This window comes from Protopterus annectens, chromosome 2.part1 (genome assembly GCF_019279795.1).
Source record: "Protopterus annectens isolate FY-2018-M chromosome 2.part1, PAN1.0, whole genome shotgun sequence".
Lineage (NCBI taxonomy): Eukaryota > Metazoa > Chordata > Ceratodontiformes > Protopteridae > Protopterus > Protopterus annectens.
In genome coordinates, this window is record NC_056729.1 from 454,542,301 (window position 1) to 454,552,318 (window position 10,018).

The 10,018-nt window shown below is 35.1% G+C and overlaps 1 protein-coding gene across 1 annotated transcript in view; it reads left to right on the forward strand.

Annotated features, from left to right (window-relative positions):
• DCLK2 (doublecortin like kinase 2) overlaps nt 1-10,018 on the forward strand; it is a 1,465,027-nt gene that overhangs the window by 1,131,402 nt on the left and 323,607 nt on the right. The gene's annotated exons all lie outside the window — the stretch shown is intronic.

The following is a 10,018-nucleotide window of genomic DNA, read 5'->3' on the forward strand; positions in this document are numbered from 1 at the left end:
TAGGAGAAATTTGGCCAGGACATTGGGGATGTTTCCTTACTTGTTAAAAGAGTGCCTGTTACATTCCTAGCCAGGACATTGGGGAACTTTCCTTACTTGTTAAAGAGTGCTTGTTACATTCCTAGCCAGGACATTGGGGAACTTTCCTTACTTGTTAAAGAGTGCTTATTACATTCCTAGCCAGGACATTGGGGACGTTTCCTTACTTGTTAAAGAGTGCTTGTTACATTCCTAGCCAGGACATTGGGGACGTTTCCTTACTTGTTAAAGAGTGCTTGTTACATTCCTAGCCAGGACATTGGGGATGTTTCCTTACTTGTTAAAGAGTGCTTGTTACATTCCTAGCCAGGACATTGGGGAACTTTCCTTACTTGTTAAAGAGTGCTTGTTACATTCCTAGCCAGGACATTGGGGACGTTTCCTTACTTGTTAAAGAGTGCTTGTTACATTCCTAGCCAGGACATTGGGGACGTTTCCTTACTTGTTAAAGAGTGCTTGTTACATTCCTAGCCAGGACATTGGGGATGTTTCCTTACTTGTTAAAGAGTGCTTGTTACATTCCTAGACAGGACATTGGGGAACTTTCCTTACTTGTTAAAGAGTGCTTGTTACATTCCTAGCCAGGACATTGGGGAACTTTCCTTACTTGTTAAAATAGTGCTTGTTACATTCCTAACCAGGACATTGGGGAACTTTCCTTACTTGTTAAAAGAGTGCCTGTTACATTCCTAGCCAGGACATTGGGGAACTTTCCTTACTTGTTAAAGAGTGCTTGTTACATTCCTAGCCAGGACATTGGGGAACTTTCCTTACTTGTTAACAGAATGCTTGTTACATTCCTAGCCAGGACATTGGGGATCTTTCCTTACTTGTTAACAGAATGCTTGTTACATTCCTAGCCAGGACATTGGGGAACTTTCCTTACTTGTTAACAGAATGCTTGTTACATTCCTAGCCAGGACATTGGGGAACTTTCCTTACTTGTTAACAGAGTGCTTATTACATTCCTAGCCAGGACATTGGGTAACTTTCCTTACTTGTTAACAGAATGCTTGTTACATTCCTAGCCAGGACATTGGGGAACTTTCCTCACTTTTTAACATAATGCTTGTTACATTCCTAGCCAGGACATTGGGGAACTTTCCTTACTTGTTAAAGAGTGCTTGTTACATTCCTAGCCAGGACATTGGGGAACTTTCCTTACTTGTTAAAGAGTGTTTGTTACATTCCTAGCCAGGACATTGGGGAACTTTGAGTGCTTGTTACATTCCTAGCCAGGACATTGGGGAACTTTCCTTACTTGTTAAAAGAGTGCCTGTTACATTCCTAGCCAGGACATTGGGAACTTTCCTTACTTGTTAAAGAGTGCTTGTTACATTCCTTGCCAGGTCATTGGGGAAGTTTCCTTACTTGTTAAAGAGTGCTTTTTACATTCCTAGCCAGGACATTGGGGAGGTTCCTTACTTGTTAAGAGTGCTTGCTACATTCCTAGCCAGGACATTGGGGGAGTTTCCTTACTTGTTAAACGAGTGCTTGTAACATTCCTAGCCAGGACATTGGGAACTTTCCTTACTTGTTAAAAGAGTGCTTGTTACATTCCTAGCCAGGAAATTGGGGAAGTTTCCTTACTTGTTAAAAGAGTGCTTGCTACATTCCTAGCCAGGGCATTGGGGAAGTTTCCTTACTTGTTAAAAGAGTGCTTGCTACATTCCTAGCCAGGACATTGGGGAAGTTTCCTTCCTTGTTAAACGAGTGCTTGTTACATTCCTAGCCAGGACATTGGGAACTTTCCTTACTTGTTAAAAGAGTGCTTGTTACATTCCTAGCCAGGAAATTGGGAAAGTTTCCTTACTTGTTAAAGAGTGCTTGTTACATTCCTAGCCAGGACATTGGGGAAGTTTCCTTACTTGTTAAAACAGTGCTTGTTATATTCCTAGCCAGGACATTGGGGACGTTTCCTTACTTGTTAAAAGAGTGCTTGTTACATTCCTAGCCAGGACATTGGGGACATTTCCTTACTTGTTAAAAGAGCACTTGTTACATTCCTAGCCAGGACATTGGGGAACTTTCCTTACTTGTTAAAAGAGTGCTTGTTACATTCCTAGCCAGGACATTGGGGAACTTTCCTTACTTGTTAAAGAGTGCTTGTTACATTCCTAGCCAGGACATTGGGGAACTTTCCTTACTTGTTAAAAGAGTGCCTGTTACATTCCTAGCCAGGACATTGGGGAACTTTCCTTACTTGTTAAAGAGTGCTTGTTACATTCCTAGCCAGGACATTGGGGAACTTTCCTTACTTGTTAACAGAATGCTTGTTACATTCCTAGCAAAGACATTGGGGAACTTTCCTTACTTGTTAACAGAATGCTTGTTACATTCCTAGCCAGGACATTGGGGATCTTTTTTTACTTGTTAACAGAATGCTTGTTACATTCCTAGCCAGGACATTGGGGAACTTTCCTTACTTGTTAACAGAGTGCTTATTACATTCCTAGCCAGGACATTGGGGAACTTTCCTTACTTGTTAACAGAATGCTTGTTACATTCCTAGCAAAGACATTGGGGAACTTTCCTTACTTGTTAACAGAATGCTTGTTACATTCCTAGCCAGGACATTGGGGAACTTTCCTCACTTGTTAACATAATGCTTGTTACATTCCTAGCCAGGACATTGGGGAACTTTCCTTACTTGTTAAAGAGTGCTTGTTACATTCCTAGCCAGGACATTGGGGAACTTTCCTTACTTGTTAAAGAGTGTTTGTTACATTCCTAGCCAGGACATTGGGGAACTTTCCTTACTTGTTAAAAGAGTGCTTGCTACATTCATAGCCAGGGCATTGGGGAAGTTTCCTTACTTGTTAAAAGAGTGCTTGCTACATTCCTAGCCAGGATATTGGGGAAGTTTCCTTCCTTGTTAAACGAGTGCTTGTTACATTCCTAGCCAGGACATTGGGAACTTTCCTTACTTGTTAAAAGAGTGCTTGTTACATTCCTAGCCAGGAAATTGGGAAAGTTTCCTTACTTGTTAAAGAGTGCTTGTTACATTCCTAGCCAGGACATTGGGGAAGTTTCCTTACTTGTTAAAACAGTGCTTGTTATATTCCTAGCCAGGACATTGGGGACGTTTCCTTACTGTTAAAAGAGTGCTTGTTACATTCCTAGCCAGGACATTGGGGAACTTTCCTTACTTGTTAAAAGAGTGCTTGTTACATTCCTAGCCAGGACATTGGGGACATTTCCTTACTTGTTAAAAGAGCACTTGTTACATTCCTAGCCAGGACATTGGGGAACTTTCCTTACTTGTTAAAAGAGTGCTTGTTACATTCCTAGCCAGGACATTGGGGAACTTTTCTTACTTGTTAAAGAGTGCTTGTTACTTTCCTAGCCAGGACATTGGGGACGTTTCCTTACTTGTTAAAAGAGTGCCTGTTACATTCCTAGCCAGGACATTGGGGAACTTTCCTTACTTGTTAAAGAGTGTTTGTTACATTCCTAGCCAGGACATTGGGGAACTTTCCTTACTTGTTAAAAGAGTGCTTGTTACATTCCTAGCCAGGACATTGGGGAACTTTCCTTACTTGTTAAAAGAGTGCTTGTTACATTCCTAGCCAGGACATTGGGGAACTTTCCTTACTTGTTAAAGAGTGCTTATTACATTCCTAGCCAGGACATTGGGAAACTTTCCTTACTTGTTAAAGAGTGCTTGTTACATTCCTAGCACAGTGGCTGAGAGAACAGCACTCAAGGAGATCCAAGACCGCATATAGCACAGAAGTAAACCATGGTGTAGTGTTTGAAGCTCTACAAGATTTTGAGGAGCTGTTCAGCATAACTTGAAGCAAGTTTTCAAAACACTGATGGATGTTTTATTAAACTCCTCCAGTTGGGAGGTTTGAAGGGATGATATTTTGGATGAATTGTTGTTGCAGAGCAAGCCAGAGAGTGGAAAAAAATATCTCATCATGTGAAATTGTGGACAAAATTCAATCAGAGGAACTGGAAGCTATTTTGAAAGAAGATTATCAGACAAAGAAATGATATGTTGACTGTTAAACTGCAGGGAAAGTAATGAGAAATGAAAAGAGGAAAGGAAATGTCAGCAGTCAAAGGAAATGTATGGTGAGAATTCATATAAAAAATAAAAAGAAATGGACAGATATGACATTTGGGATAGTTTAAAGGTCTCATTGGGAATGAAGGCTCAGGAAAGAGTTTTTATTCCTATTCCTAAAGAGATGTTTTGTAACATTATTTTTGAGACTGGATCTAAAATTTTTTGGGGGGGTATGAGGAAAAGAACTATAATTCATGGAATTTTTATGTAGTTAATGCATTTCACAGATAAACAAAAATAACATGTATGTTCAGTTTCAAACTGAAGTTGAAAAAGAGTCTTTAAAGAGACATTTAAGCAAACTTTGTAATGAAGCTTTGGGCATTAGCAAAGTCTATGATAACAGATGATTATGGATTATAGGATGGAGCTGTTGTATTGAAAAATGAAGAAAGAAAAAATGCTTATATTCCTAGTATGATAAATGTAGAGGGTAAGAGAGGTGTTGTAAGATATTGGAGATAAACAAAAACATGCTTTTTTTCTGTGGAAAAGATCAGTTGATAAGTGACTTTGATAAGAGGAAATGTTATATTTGTAAGGAAACAGGTCATGATGCAAATGGATTGTAATCCAGAGAAAAGGGATGAAAAAGAAGAAAACGCAAGTGAGGATGTTATACAGAGAGAGGAAACAGCTCCAATAAAAGATAAAGAAGGAGGTAGGGAAGCAAGATTAGGGTAGAATAAAGATAAGGATAAAGAGGAAAGTGAAAAAGAAAGTAATATAGAAGAAAGTTCTGAAATAAGTGATGAGAAAAATTTAAATTGGAATATAGTGAAAGGTAAAATGAATTCTATTGGCAAAAGTGTTAGGAACAGAAAAAAGTTTAAAAGGATACACGTAAAAGAGAAAAAAAGGAAATGGATAATGTTAAATACTCCAAACTTACTCCAATTTCTGGTTAGCTACAACAAGGATATCAACAAGGATATAATGACAACTGCAGGGTGTGTGTTCAGTAAATGTAAATGGTAGCAAAAATATAAACAGAAGAATAGGCATCTTAAATTGGTGTAGTAAGTTTGATGTTGATGTAATAAAATTGGAAGAAGCAAGATTTCTGACACAAGAAGAGAGATTACAAACAAAAAACTTTGGGGAGGAGATATAGTATGGAACCTAAGAAAGGAACTATGTTCAACCATAGTTGTACTTTAGAAAGTCAGTGAAAGTATCAAATGCACTGACTATGATGGGGAATATTAGCTATAGTGTTGTATGCCTATGTTACAAGTAAAAAAAAAAAGGTAAAATGTATTTAATAAAATGTATTGTGTAGTTAATATTAATATAATAATGGAAGTTTTTAATTGTGATTTGAGATGAGAAAACAAGAGCAGAAATTATAAGAACATTTTTGAAGTTATGAAATGTAACATTTTAAAGATTTATAATAATTTGTGTGTGTGTGTGTGTGTGTATATATATATATATATATATATATGTGTGTGTGTGTGTGTGTGTGTAAGATAGAAAGTCTTTTTTTATTATATCACAAGGTATAAATATAGCTAAGGGAGAGACACCTGCAAAAGGCATTTCAGATCACTCAGACATATGCATAGAAATAAAACAAAATAAGGACTATATCAGATTGGGAAGATTGGGAAAATGAATAAAAAGAAGATTAAATGAGAATTTATTGGAATGGAAATGCAAAAATAAATAAATAAATAAGCATATAATTATGGAAAGCTTACATTTCCACTAGTGTGTTTTATAACCTATGAACCATAAAAACTGGGCTGAGTGATGGCTAGCTTTGAGAGAAAAATATAAAAAATGTTTATAAAGTAGCAGTCAGATGTAAGAAAGTAGAAAAAACTTCTACAACAATCTGTATGGATACTTTAAAGGATTTAGAAATTAAGGATAGAGAATATGTTGTAATAGAATGACGACTTCATTAAAATAATCAAGAAAAAAATTAAAGTATTATTATTTAAGAAAAATGTTATTTACAAGGTAAAAAGAAGGGGTATCAGCTTATTTGAGCAGCATAGTTTAAGATAATACTACTATAATAGAGAAATGAAAAATGATAGAGGAGAGAGAAGTATATTCCATGAACAAATTGTGAATATCATAATAAATTATTTAAAGAAAATATTTTAAGATAAAAAAGTACAAAAAAGACTGGCATGTATAAAAATTGACAGAACAAAAATAATATTTATAGTCAGTTTCAGGATCAGATGGAATAGGATACCAATATTATAAGAATATTTGCAGACTGGCAAAAATACTTCTTAAAAGTTATGAATGAGTGGTTAAATGGAAGTTTTATGTATAAAGATTATATAGTGGTATACTTAAATTTGTATGGAAAAAAGAAAATAAAATTGAAAATTGGAGACCTAGAATATTAAACAATACAGATTCTAAGATTTTTAAGAAAATAATTCAGAAAGGAATGGAAAGTAAAATGAAAAGTATTAAAAAGTATGTTTAAATGAAGTAATGAGATATTATCAAGAAAAAAATTGTTTATGGAAAATAAACATTGAAGTAAATGAGAGGAAAGTGTGGTATAAAACTATCGCGATACAGTATTATGTTAATCCTTGGGCTGAGCTTGCAAATGAAAAAAATGTAAAGCTATAAAAGTACCAAAAGAATAGTGTAATAAAGTCAAATGTCAAGATTTTTATGGAGATTAGTGATTAATAAATTACCAGTAAAGAGAAACATGCCATATAAAAAAAATTATGAAATAGTTTGCATACATTGTGGTAAAGAAGAAACTACAGAACATGATTTCTTTCAGTGTATAAGGGTTACAGAATTATGGGCAAAATTGTGTAAAGAAAATTTCTTTGAAAATTAAATTAATATGGATGTGATTGTTTATGGATATCAAAGCCATAAAAATAAGGAATATGTTAGTAAAACAGAGAAAAAAATATTTTGTTATGTGGATGATTTAGAATGAAAGGCTAAACAAAATCATGTTTAATGGCAAATGGAGACTAGCAGTATATTTAAGAAAAAATAGATGGTGGTTCTGGAAAAGGGAGTGGGGTCAAATAAGATCATGACGATAGAAGTTTAATATAATAATGAAATATCAAATCTATCATTGTATTACAATAATGGAAATGAATGGAAATTTGAGCACTGTATACATTTGTAAATATGTAAATTTGAAAATAATAATGTGCATACTGTTTTTTTCAAATAAAGAACCCCTACTCTTTTTATAGGTGCTGTGGAATCTTTTACATCCACCTGAGCTACCACCATATTAAGGGAAAAAGCATCCATTAAGCAGCTTTGTAAAGAGTAATAATAAAGCTGGAAAGTGTTCCATGTAAACATTGTTTCAGTGGACCTCTGTCATTTGGAATATTCAGTCATTGGCCAAATGTAATATTGTAAGATTTTTTTTTTTTTTTTGTAATTGCTACAGTGTGAAATATTTGGTGCACCTTCCCAAATGTACCTGATACTGTTTCTAAACTGGCGATAGGGTAATGTTATAGCAGGATTTATGTTCACTAATATGATAGCCAAAAGTTATGAAAGTGGTCTTACAACAAATGTTCAAATATTGATTTTATTGTTTGTGAACTTTAAATCGAAGTATAAGGGGTGGACATGAATATACTACATTGCAAAAGCTAAAAATGACATAGTCAATGCTTCATAATCAGATGACATAAAAAGTCTGAATAACCCCCTTAATTTAGCTTAGTTGGACATTAAAAGCAATGGTGTTAAAGGTTACACCATCTAATAATTAGGAATGTTGTCACCCTCTAATTGTGCTCTGATTGGTGAAATTAAAAAAAATTCATCATTAATAATAAGACAAATAATCAGAATACAGTCAAAAATTTTTAAACAACCCAGTCCACCAACTACAAGGTAATACATCAAATGAGAGGCTAAAAGCTTTCCATGAGTCTAAACTTCATGATACATGATTGTTTTCAAACTTATCTGTAATCCAACTTTGCAGTTTTATTGCACACTTTTATATTCACAATGACAACTTAGGAAGCTTTTTTATCAAGAAAAGCAATGACATATAAAATAACTGATCAGAAGAATACATACCTAGTTGTTCCCCACCCCACTCATGATTTTTGTATGTGATATAATGTTTACCTCTGTTCAAGCTGCTACTACCACTACTATATCTGAGCTAAGAATTAATAATAAATAACAATAATTATTATTATTTCTCAGTGTAAGCTTGGCATTTAATTTTTTCTGTAATAAAATCTAATATGTAGTCCCCTCTTGACCATTGAAATGACTACTCGGACCAATAAGACAATCTACTAAGCACAAATCCAGTTTACGTAGTAAAAACATATTATTTCATGCACCCTTGATCCCAGTAGAATCATCTCCCTAAAATATGGTCTTACTGGCTCTGTTTAATAATCCTGCCACATCAGATCTACCTGAGGAGCTTTTGTATCAACGATTATATTACCCCCTATCCCAATGAGCCCCTTCCCACTTAAAATTCAATTTTCAAACTTTTAATTTTTACCTTGGTGTTAGGTGCTGCAAAGCAAAAAGTAAGAGTTTGTAGTATTCAGTAAACTGTTAAGCAAACTGACAAATATTTTGGCATGTATTACAGCTATTCATTATTTAGAAATCCTACTGATTCACTATTTGAAAAGTTTACTACTGTGTGGATATTTATTCCTAAGACTGGGAAGTTAGGATGTCCATTGGAAGTCATGGATAGGGCACCTGTAGACATCACTTTGCAGTGACAAATCATAATCCCCAACAAAGCATGCAGTGTGCAGTGCTGTTACACACAGTGTGGACTCGCATGTTACACAAAGGATATCCTGTCACTACCCATACATTACAGATTGCTTCCTGAAAGGTCCCTGGTTTCCACCAGAGATCATGTATGCAGTGTTAAATCCCATTACTCACTGGGGATAGGGCAACTAGGTAGCAGTTGCTTGAACTTTTCCCTTAGCTGACCTTTTTGGAGGCACATAGGCCATTTGTGAACTCTGGTCAAAATGGACCTAGATGAGTAACATGCTTTTTTGCCAGGAAGCCAGCCAATGTTTCATTTATTGTGAAAAGTGAAAGGAAGTAATTTAGCATGGTTTAAGGAGCATTGTAAAAGGGATGGTATGATATCACCTTGCCAGTGTGAAAAGAAATACTTGATGAAAGAACAACAGAGAATATCATTGAAAGACATAACATCATGCAAAGGATATGCATGGTGTAAAGGAAAGGTGGCACATAAGTGGATGAATCAGTTTTAGCATGGAATGGCACATGAAGACTCCTTAACAGTAAGTAAGGGTAACATACAAATGTAAGGGGAGGATCCATGAGGTTACATTGTATATACTTTCTCTTACCAGAAGATGAATAATTAACTCTCACCTTTCCCATCGTCTGTTCGGGATGAGCATGTGCTTGAAGAAGACCAGAAAATAGAGTTCACTAATTAACTCAACATCATCCTAGAGATTTTCCTCCACCAAATACTACAATCAAGGCTTGTTGGACTTAAATGTCTGTTAGTCTTCTCAGGTGCCAGATCCTGTCTCAAAAATCTCTTGATACGATGAGTCTTGTATAGATCTACATTCCACTGCTGCCTTCTGTAAAGCTGTAACCACTTCAGACATCATGTGCCTACTGGTCAGTTTTAGAGCATCACTGACGTCTTTGAATGTGTAATGCCTCTTCCCAGAGTTCAAGACAAAGGATATACTGTTTCATTCATTATTACTGATCATGATTATTATATTGTATATATATATATATATATATATATATATATATATATATATATATATATATATATATATATATATATATACATCAATATACACATGAATATAATTGTTATTGCATGACATGGGTGTATAATTTTTAGCTTTGATCTCCTCCTTCTTCCCC